General features: G+C 36.1%; 1 pseudogene; it reads right to left on the bottom strand.

Annotated features, from left to right (window-relative positions):
- Positions 1-572: 572 nt before the first annotated feature.
- On the bottom strand, positions 573-4,146 carry LOC123785410 (cysteine-rich PDZ-binding protein pseudogene; annotated as a pseudogene).
- Between the last annotated feature and the right edge of the window lie 7,811 nt (positions 4,147-11,957).

Below are 11,957 nucleotides of genomic sequence, written 5' to 3' on the forward strand. Positions count from 1 at the left end.
GCAAAGTTCAGAGCAAAATATCAATAATCTCCTCACTTTTGCAATATCTATAAATAGAGAGTGAGGATAAGAATAACATGAATAATGATAAATAAAAAGTATCTACAGAAGTGGGAAAATATTTTTCATTAAATTTGCCACTTATTCTAGTTCAATAAGATGCCTGTGAGGAAAAGAAGACCGGAAACTAGTTAATTTGTTGTTTAGAACTTCTTAAGAGCAAAAAGTACCAATCAACTTCCATGCTTTAATATTAATTGTCTTAAAATGTGTTTTGTGTGGCACCTGAGTGGCTCAGTCAATTAATCATCTGCCTTCAGCTCAGGTCATGATCTCAGGGTCCTGGGATCGAGTCCCACATTGGGCTCCCTGCTCAGCAGGAGTCTACTTCTCCCTCTCACTCTCCTTCTGTGCTCTCCCTCCCTCTCTCTCTCTCAAATAAATAAAATCTTTACCAAACACACAAAACAAAAATCCCATGCTATTTTGTAACTTGAACACCTATGTTGTGCCTCGAAAATTCAAAGCAAAAAGTAAAATCACATAGAAAGCCAGAAATGTCATCAATACATTTACACAGATGTTTGCTTGTAGTTTTTGGTATCCAAAACCTTTTTTTCACACTTTGCACAGATTCCCTTTTTGTAGGAACAGCCCTGGCAGTAATGAGAACCTGATTGGTGCACAGAACTTTTACAAATTCTCCAAGTGGAGAACTTACTCTTTCCATATGGATCGAATTTTGCTTTCTTTGAAGTCAAGCTTTATTTTCATTCAGCTTTCTTCTGCCACTTTCTGCGGTATTCCTTGCACTGTCTTTCTATGTGTCTGGAGTGATAACAGTACCAAGTTTCTTTTCACCCGGAGAACTGCAGTTAGCTTCTCCTAGCCTCCTTCTCCCAAAGATCCATCCCCTTAAAACTCACATTTTTCGCACAGCATCCTTCCTGGATGGTTGCCTTGGCCACAGAAACAGCAGCAGCTTGAAAATATCAACACAACAGCCAGGGAAGGATCTTTTCCTTTTTCTTAAAATCCAAAAAGTAACATAATGATTTATCAGTTTCTAGGTTCAGCATCCTTCCAGTATTTCTGAAGACACAAGTCAAGATGAAACTGGTAGTTACCAAACATTTGATCTGATAAAAACATAATGCCACTAATGGAGGAGAAATTTCCTCTGCTGAATAAGTAGATGGAGGTGGACTAAGGGGGTAAAGAAATTTAAAAAAAAAAAAAAGCGAGTTTTGACCTCAAGAAACTGAGAATGCATGAAGCAAAGATGGTAAAAATTCTGATTAACCAGAGATAGTGGCAAATAGAGTTTTAAATAAATATTTGTGGTTTTCCAAAGCAACCAAAGCAGCAGCTTTATCTTCACAAGGCTAGTAGTGGGTACTAAAACTCTTTAATATACCCCATCCCCTACTACTATAATAAATTATACACGCAAGTGCCTGGCATTCTTAAGAATATTGGTTAAAGAGAAAGACTAGAAAGTAGAAATGTGTTTTCTTTTGCTTAGCAAATTAATATCTCCTGTTAGGTTTCTGTTTCCTGAGGACCTATTTGATGGTAGCCTATTCCCTTTAAGAGACAGCCCCACACCCTATTCAGTACAACAATATATTGATTTCGGTAGGGCACAAATATTATAGTATGATAATGTAAAATACATATGTACATTTTTTGTTTCAAAAATTTATTTACATTCTAGTTAGTTAACATATACTGTCAAATATATTGGTTTCAGTAGAATTTAGTGATTCATCACTTACATACAATACCCAGAGCTCATCACAAGTGCCCTCCTTAATACTCATCACCCATTTAACCTATTAGCCTGCCCATGTCCCCTCGAGCAATGCTGTTCGTTCTCTGTAATTAAGAGTCTCTTATGGTTTGCCTCCCTCTCTCTTTTTCCCCCCTCCCCTATGTTCATTTGTTTTGTTTCTTAAATTCCACATATAAGGGAAATCATATGGTATTTGTCTTTCTCTGACTTATTTTGTTTAGCGTAATACACTCTAGTTCCATCCACACCATTGCAAATGGCAAGATTTCATTCTTTTGATGGCTGAGTAATATTCTGTTGTGCATGTATACCACTTATTCTTTATCCATTCATCAGTCAATGGACATTTGGGCTCTTTCCATAATATGGCTATTGTCGATAATGCTGCTATGAACATCAGGGTGTACGTATCCCTTCAAATCAGTATTTTTGTATCTTTTGGGTAAATACCTAGTAGTGCAGGGGTGTCTGGGTGGCTCACTTGGTTGAGTCTTCAACTCTTGATTTCGGATCAGGTCATGATCTCAGGGTTGTGAGATCAAGCCCTACATCAGACTCCATGCTGGGCCTGGAGCCTGCTTAGGATTCTTTCCCTCTCCCTCTCCCAGTCTAGCTCTTGTTCTCTCTCTCTCTCTCTAAAGAAACAAACAAAACAAAACAAAATAAAAACCTAGTAGTGCAATTGCTGAGATATAAGGTAGTTCTATTTTTCTATTTTTAACTTTTTAAGAAACTTCTATACTGTTTTCCAGAGTGGCTGCCCCAGTTTACATTCCCGCCAACAGTTCAAAGTGTTCCCCTTTCTCCACATCTTCACCAACACCTGTTGTTTCCTGTGTTGTTAATTTTAGCCATTCTGACAGGTGTGGGGTGATATTTCATTGCAGTTTTGATTTGTATTTCCCTGATGATGATTGATGTTGAGCATCTTTTCATGTGTCTATAGGCCATGTCATCTTTGGTAAAATGTCTGTTCAGATCCTCTGCCCATTTTTGAATTAGATTTGGTTTTTTGTTTTTTGTTTTTGTTTTTGTTTTTGATTTTAAGTTACATAAGTTCTTTATGTATTTTGGATATTAACCCTTTATAGGATATATAATTTACAAATATCTTCTCCCATTCAGTAGGTTGCCTTTTTTGTTTTGTTGATGGTTTTCTTTGCTGTGCAAAAGCTTTCTATTTTAGTGTAGTTTCAATAGTTTATTTTTGCTTTTGTTTCCCCTGCCTGAGGAAACTATCCATAAATATGTTACTAAGGGCAATGTACAAGAGATTACGGTCTGTGTTTTTTTAGGAGTTTTGTGGTTTCTGGTATCACATTTAGGTCTTTAATCCACTTTGAATTTATTTTTGTGTATCATGTGAAAAAGGGGTCCAGTTTCTCTCCCTTCCCCTCCCCTCTCCTTCCTTTCCCTCTCTCTCTTTCTCTTCTTTTTTCGTTTCTTTTCTTTTCTTTCATATAGCTGTTTAGTTTCCCTAAAACCATTTATTGAAAAGGCTGTCCTTGCCCAATTGTATGTTCTGACCTTCTTTATCATAGATTAATTGACCATATTGGTATATGTTTATTTTGAGTTATCATGTTCCATTGACCTATGTGTTTAGTGCCATACCATTCTGATTATTATAGCTTTGTAGTATATTTTGAAATCTGGGTTGAGAAATCTCCAGCTTTGCTCTTCTTTCTCAGAATTGCTTTGGTTATTCAGGATCTCTTCTGGTTCTATAGAAATTTTAGGATTATTCTGGTTCCATGAAAAATACTATTGGTATTTTGATAGGGATGCAGTGAGTTTGTGGATTGCTTTAGGTATGGACATTTCGATAATATTCTTCCAGTTCAAGAGTATAATATATCTTTCCATTTGTTTGTGTTGTCTTTAATTTCTTTTAATAATGTCACAGTTTTCAAAATACAAATCTTTCACCTCTTTGGTTAAATTTATTGATAGGTATTCTCTTTGGTTATTTGTAAATGGCATTGTTTATTCCTATTCTGCTATTCTTTATTAGTGTGGAGAAATGCAACAGATTTCTGTACATTAATTTTATATTCTGTAACTTTACAGAATTTATCAGTTCTACTTTTTTGGGGGGTAGAGTCTTTAGGACTTTCTACATATCATCTGCAAATAATTATACTGTTTCTTTACCATTTTGGATGCCTTTTATTTCTTTTTTGTATCTGACTGATGAGGCTAGGACTTCAAATATTATGTTGAATGAAAGTTGTGAAAGTGGATCTTTTTGTCTTATTCTTGATCTGAGCTTTAGCTTTTCCTCTTTACTATGTTGTTAGCCTTGGCTTTGTCATATATTCTTACATTGTGGTAGTTCCCTGTAAACCCATTGTCTTGAGAGTTTTTTGATCATGAATAAACACTGGATTTTGTCAAATGTTTCCTCATCTATTGAGATGATCATATAATTTTATCCTTTTTTTTGTTAGTATGGTGTATCATGTTGATTGATTTACAAATATTGAAACTTACATCTCTGAAATAAATCCCACTTGCTGAATTTTTTTATTTTTTTAAATGTATTGATGATTAAGTTTGCTGATATTTTGTTGAGGATTTTTCCATCTTTGTCCATCAGAGAGATTGGCCTGTAGTTTTTCTCTTTTTGTAGTGTTTTTATCTGTTTTTGGTATCAATATGATGCTAGGCTTATAGAATGAATTTGGAAGTTTCCCTTCATCTTTTATTTTTTGGACTAGTTTGAAAGGAACAGTTATTAACCATTCTTTAAATGTTTGGTGGAGGGGTGCCTGGGTGGCTCAGTCAGTTAAGCATCCAACTCTTGATTTAGGCTCGGTCATGATCTCATGGTTGTGAGATAGAGCTTCACGTCAAGCTCCACACCCTGCTTAAGATTCTCTCTGCCTGTCCCCCCATTCTCTCTCTCTCCCACTCTCTTAAAAAAAATGGTAGAATTCACCTGTGAACCCATCTGGTTCTGGACTTTTGCTTATTGGAGGTTCTTTGATTACTGATTCAATTTCATTGCTAGTAATTGATCTGTTCAAATTCTCTATTTCTTCCTGATTCAATTTTAGAAGGTTATATGTTTCTAGGAATTTACCCATTTCTTATAGTTGTCCAATTTTTTGGCTTATAATTTTTCATAATATTCTCTCATAATCCTTTGTATTTCTGTGGCATCGGTTGTTGTTTCTCCTTCATTTCTGGTGTTGAGTCTTCTCTTTGTCTTTTTGTTTTGTTTTGTTTTGATTAGTCTAGCTAAAGGTTTACCAATTTTGTTTATTTTTTCAAAGAACCAGCTCTTGGTTTCATTTTTTTCTAGTGTTCTTTTAGTCTCTATTTATGCTCTAATTCGTATTACTTCCTTCCTTCTAGCTTTGGGCTTTGTTCTTTTTTCTCGCTCTGTAAGGTATAAGGTCAGGTTATTCATTTAGATTTTTCTTGGTTCTTAAGGTAGGCCTGTATTGCTACAATCTTCCCTCTTAGAACAGCTTTTGCTGCATCCCAAAGATTTTTGACCATGGTATTTTCATTTTCATTCATCTCCAAATGTTTAATTTCCTCTTTCCTTTCTTGGTTGATCCATTCATTGTTTAGTATCACATGTCCTTTAGCCTCCATGTATTTGTGTTCTTTCTGGATTTTTTTCTTGTAATTTCTAGTTTCATACTGTTGTGTTCAGAAAACATGGTGGTATTATCTCTACACTCTTAAATTTATTGAGGCTTATACTGTGGCTTAACATGTAATCTGTCCTGGAGAATATTTCATGTGGACTTGAAAATAATGTATATTCTGGTTTTGGATAGAATGTTCTGTATATATCTGGTTAGATCCATCTGGTTGAATGTGTTGATCAAAATCACTGTTCATTTTCTGTCTCGATGATCTATCCATTGATGTAAGTTGGTGTTAGAGTCCCCTATTATTATTCTGTCATTGTCAATTTCTCCCTTTATGTCTGTTAATATTTGTTTTATGTATTTAGGAGCTCCTATATTGGGCACATAGATAATTTCAATTGCTCTATCCTCTATTTGCATTGATATCTTTGTCATTATGTAGTGCCCTTCTTTGTCTCTTGCTATAGTCTTTGTTTTAAAGTCTATTTTGTCTGATGTAAGTATTGGTAGACTGGATTTTTTTTTCCACTTCCATTTGCATGGTATATGTTTTTCCATTGGTTCACTTTCAGTCTGTAAGTGTCTTTAGGTCTGAAGTGAATCTTTTATAGGCAGCATATAGATGGCACTTAAAAAAAAAATCCATTCCATCACCCTATGTCTTTTGATTGAAGCATTTAGTCTGTTTACATTTAAAGTAATTATTGATTGGTATATACTTATTGCTGTTTTGTTAGTTGTTTTCTGTTTGTTTTTATAGTTCTTCTCTTTTCCTTTTTTCTCTCTTGCTTCCTTCACCTGTGGTTTGTTGACTTTCTTCAGTGTTATGCTTGGATTTTTTCTTTTTTTTTTTTTTTCTTACAGTGTTTTTGTAGTTACCATTGGAATCATATACAAAATCTTATGTATATAGCAATCTATATTATGTTGATAGTTGCTTAAGTTTGGATACAATCTAAAAGCACTAAATTCTTAACCCTACTCATTTTATGAATATGATGTCATATTTTACATCATTTTACATATCCTTTGACTAATTTTTGTATACATAATTGATTTTATTACTTTTGTGTTTCCACCTCCTTACAGGGTTTGTAAGAGATTAATGTACTATCTTTACTATAGTGTTAGCATTGGCTTCTGTAATGGTCTGCCTATCCAGGCTGGGGGTGGGGGGAAAGGGAAATGGTGTTCACCAGTACTTTTATTCTGAGAAAAATCTTCTGAAGATTCCTGCCCCTCCATCACACATTTTAAGATTAGTCAATGAATCTCCTTCACTTATATCCCAGGCATTTTTCAAACATTTGCTTCTGTACTGTGTCACAGGGTGAATTACTTAACATGCTGGCTCTTTAAGGGCAGGGACTCAGTTTTCTGTTGCCCTTTGTACTGCTTGGTGTTAAGATCACTGATTTTTTTAAAGCTCTTGAATTCAAACCCCACTGGTTTTCAAAGCCAGATTTTATGGGTACTTGTCTTCCAAGTGCAGTTCCCCAGGGCTGGGGAGCCTGGTGTGGGGTCTGATCTTTTCACTTCTCCATGCTTGTGGTGCCCCTCCTTTTTGAGGTGTCACATGAGGGGTTTAGTTCCCAACTTCATCTCCACCCTTCTTGCCCTTCTTGATGTGAGCTCTTCTCCATGATTAAACATGAAAGGTCTGTTCTGCCAGTTTTTAGGTCATTTTCAGAGTTAGTTGTATAGATGTCCCATAGACACACCAAGATAATAGCTACAAGGTGAGCTCAGTATCCTTTTAGTCTGCTATCTTCCAAGAAATCCTGTCTCTGGCACTTTTTGTTATTACATTAAGAACATTTTCCATGCTATTGAATATTTTTTGAAAGTATGTTAGTATCTACAAAACATTCCATCTTATGAGTACCACATTAAATTACTATGCTTTTATTCCTTGACATTAAATGTGTTTCTAATTTTTCCTATCCCAAAGCATTTTATAATAACCATTCTTATACATTAATTTTTGTCAGTTATTTTATTTCTTTAAAATGAATAATTATTATAATGCCATATAAAGTATGTTCTGGTCATTCAAAACCATAGAGGAAATAGTACATCTAAATTTATTAGTGTTTAAAAATCATAGCATGTCTAGGGGAATTTTAAGTAAATGAAACTGGTGATCAAATTTAAGAACAAAAACTTGACACAACCAGATATTATGTGCCACCTAATGTGAAGAAATAGGAAGTACAACACATCAACTTTGAAGTAAACTTACCAATCAAATCTAAATCTAATTGAATCCCTTGCTCAGTTACTAATTTATAGGAAACCCATAAAATCAAAGAAATACGTTAAAAATAAAACCTATAGGAATGCAAACAAAAATCCAGAATTTGTTAATTCTATAAGGCAAGTGAATTCCTATAAGGAAAAAAAAAAAAAACTTCATGGAAAAAGAGAAAAAACCCTATAAAGACAAAAGAATCGTCAACCAGGCTATCAGTATTTTGTGCCCTATTGGAATCTTGATTTCAATAAATCAAGTTTGAAAGAGGCATCATTGAAATATGTTCACTAACTAGATTTTTACAATATTAAGGATTTATTATTAAATTTCCAGGTTAAAAGCTAGAAGATGTTTTGTTTGGTTCTAATGCTGATTTTTTTTTTTTTTTAATGAAATGTTATGCTGCCTAGGATTTGATTCTATACTGTTCAAGGGTTAAGGGAAATTGACTGGTATGAACCAAAACAGGATTAGACCTGTGTTGATAATTGCTGATGCTGTTTATCTTTCCTGTATTTATATATTTTTGACCATTTAAAATGCCCTAAATGAGAGCAGTAGTAAATGAGCTTTATGTTTAAGCAGGTCACATATAATACGGTCTTGTACCGTGTGTGTGTGTGTGTGTGTGTGTGTGTGTGTGTGTGTGTGTGTAGTGAGAAAGATTTGGGGAAAGGAATAAAATGATCAGGTTCTCAAGGTAGAGTACAGTGTTATGAATGTAGACATGAATTGGTCCAGAAGCAAAGAGACTATTAAGACCTTCCTCATTTTCTACAATACCAGTTCTCATATTGGCACACTCTTATGTGCTTTAATTTCTCTACAGAATAAGGAAAATAATAATCAATTAAAAATGAAATGTGGCAGCCAAAGGGACTTCTTAGTAGAGGCAAGGAAGCCCTCATATCTTGAGTAGGAGTGCAGAGAAAGTCAAGAACAAAGGCTGAGATCTATTGTCTTGTGTAATTAACTTCAAAGGAAAGTAAACTCAAAGAATGCGGATTTGTTATATCAAAGACATTGCCCCCTTTGGGAAAATCTGGGACATGGAATCTAGACATGCAGATGAATGTTTCTGAAGATTTGATTCCTCCAATTCTATGGAAACTTCTAAGCTTGAAGAAATGTTTCCTTTCTTCAGAACAATAATCCCAAAAGGCAACATACATACCACTTAACATGTGACCTCACTTTCCCTCCTGGTTATTTGGCCTATACCTAGGTTTAAATCACAACGACATAGCTGAAGACACACTGAGCTTGATAAAGAAAGTACTATAATTTAACAAAACTGCAAACCTATCTGACCTATATTTGTAGCCACTCAGGCACTTGATTTAGAAGATAATTTATCAAAGGGCTGGAAGATAAAATAGGGAAAGAGTTTATTTGAGAATATTCTCTGGAGATAAAGGATTTAGCATCCTGGAAAGAAACTCAGGAGACTCTGCAAATTAATAAAGTAGCCCTCAGTGGCATGGTACACATGGCGGCCAAGCTGAGCAAAATCACAATGTGTAAATTGCCATGTCAGATGATGGATAAAGACATTAAAAAGTTCAAGGAAACAGTCAGAATGGATATAATATGGACGATCAGAAGATGGACATGATGATTATGTTCTTGGGGAAAGCCCAAAAACACAGAGAAGGCCACATGAATAACCTGGTAAGAAAAGCAGGAGCATCATTAAAAAGTACAGTGCGGCTCAACTTTTCAGTCTAGAGATAGAGATAGAAGGGCTGTTTTTGAACTTGTCTAGCTGAAAACAAGGGCCGTGTATGGACTTTGAAACTGTACAGTCCAAAAGCAGCACTCAACTGCCAGCAACAGGTGGTACTTACCCATAGAAATTGTGATGACTAATAGAATTGGATTAGCAGCCCTGGGAACCCAATCCAAAGGGACTTGTAGGGATGGTTAATAGACTATAACTTCCCTGGAAGCAAAATAGACTGGTGGCAGACAAATGTACTACTCAGCTTAAACCAGCAGAATAAAGCAAGACTAGATGTCTGGGAACCTGAAGGTGGCCACCCTAAAAAAATATATCCCTTGCAGAGTTTCCAGACCTGAGCTCACTGTTCAGATTTAGAACCCAGTGAACATTGGTTTTTAAAGTGGAACAACATCATAGCACCATAACATGTACACACAGTCGTGATTTACTCAGTTTTTCCCCAAAGGGAATTATACCATTTACTCAATTGACTATAAATTAGGAAACGGGGGCTACCCATGTATTTCTAGCACTAGTTAGTACTGAGTTTCAGTGACATTGAACTATGGGTACTTTGAAACATTTTATCACCTTCCTATTTGTATGGGGGCATATGGAAGCCAGGAAAGAAATGACTTACACTGACTCCCTGATGGTTATTCCCCTGGACCCTGAATGTTTAACTGGTATTATTTACTTAAAAGTTACACAATCTCCAAATTGGGTTCTTGGTTATGGATAACTACCAAAACGGAGAAAGCCAAGTGGAAGCTTATGAAACTGTTCTTCCATGACCAAGTTATTAAAGAGAAATAAAAATTGCATCTATATGTGTTGCAGAATTTAGCCGATTCCTGCCAGCTTTGTTTCTGATAGATGCAAGGATGGTGATCTTCATCACATCCCCAGTTAAGTTATTAACATTGGCCCTGGGTCCTGGAGGATAACTAGAACATGGCAAGCTCAATCCAGTAGTTACACTGATTGAAGCTTTCATGACTCCTGTGGTGAGTTTGTTAGAACAGATACAGCTTCAGGTTCATAGGATGTGGATACTGATTTGGCATGTACATTCTTTTTTATTTCTAATAAAAAAATCAGGAAAAGTTTTGCTCACTTAAGATGTACAATAAACACTCAAAATTTGCCCTTGAGTAGTAACTCCCTTTTCTTCTCATAATATAGTCAAAAAAAGATCTGGATATCTAAAGATTGCAGAGAGCAGTACATAACCCATTGTTTTGAGGATAGCATATTGATCTATTCAATTGGCTTGCACCCTGAAAGCTTTTGTAAGACACATCTTCTCTAGAAGATGGAGTAATCATGGTGGCAGAGATGGAGGCCAATAGCATGGATTCTCATTTACTGGAGCTGACCTAGCTATTGCTGCTGCCAAATGTCCAACCTGTAAGCAACAAAACCAAAACCAATCTTCTCAATGATATAATTTCTTGAGATACACTATCTACTTGGTAGCAAGTTGATCACTTTGAACCTCTTTCATAGCTCAAATAGATTCACATTCTAGATAAGCGTTTCCCTTTCTGGGCACCTGGGTGGCTCAATTGGTTGTCTGCCTTCAGTTCAGGTTATGATCTCAGGGTCCTGGGATGGAGCCCTGCATCAGGCTGTCCATTCAGCGAGGATCCTGCTTCTCCCTTTCTGTCTGCCTGCTGCCCCTGCTTGTGCTCTCTCTCTCTGTCAAATAAAATCCTAAAAAAAAAAAAAAAAAAAAAAAAGTTTCCCTTTCTAATCTGATGAACCTCAGCAGAAAGACCCACTATCTCATGGTTTACCAAATATTTGATCCATCAGTGTTAGGTTCTGTAATAAATTGTACTAGATTTCATAGCAAAGGAAGTTTGAGTGTTGGCCCATGGCCAAAAGGTCCACTGGTCTTTCCCCATACTGCATATTTATTTCTCATAATTCTGGAGGCTAAGCTGTCCAATATCAAGGGGCCAGCAGATTCAGTTCCTTTTTTTTTTTTTTAATATTTTATTTAATTATTTGACAGAGAGAGTCAGCGAGAGAGGGAACACAAGCAGGGGGAGTGGGAGAGGAAGAAGCAGGCTCCCGGCAGAGCAGGGAGCCCGATGCGGGGCTCAATCCCAGGATCCTGGAATCACGCCCTGAGCCGAAGGCAGACGCTTAACGACTGAGCCACCCAGGTGCACCCCCTTTTTAAAAAATAATTTATTTATTTGACGAAGAGAGACAGCCAGTGAGAGAGGGAACACAAGCAGAGGGAGTGGTAGAAGAAGAAAGCAGATTCAATTCCTGATGAGAGTACTTTTCTTGGCTTAGAGACAGACATATTCTCTCACTGTCCTCACATAGCTGGGAGAGAGGATGAGGGAGAGGAAGAAAGAGAATACACTCTGGCTCTTCCTGTACTTATGTTGACACTAATTCCATTATAGGGATTCTACCCTTATGATCTTATCTAAATCTAATTACTCCCCCAAAGCCCCAGCTCTAAATACCATCACATTCGAGGTTAAAACTTCAACATATAAATGGGGGGGGGGAGGAGACACAAATACTTAGTCCATAACAGATATATATTATTTT

Source organism: Ursus americanus, chromosome 15, assembly GCF_024610735.1.
Source record: "Ursus americanus isolate L20-20 chromosome 15, mUrsAme1.1.p, whole genome shotgun sequence".
In the NCBI taxonomy this organism is placed as follows: domain Eukaryota; kingdom Metazoa; phylum Chordata; class Mammalia; order Carnivora; family Ursidae; genus Ursus; species Ursus americanus.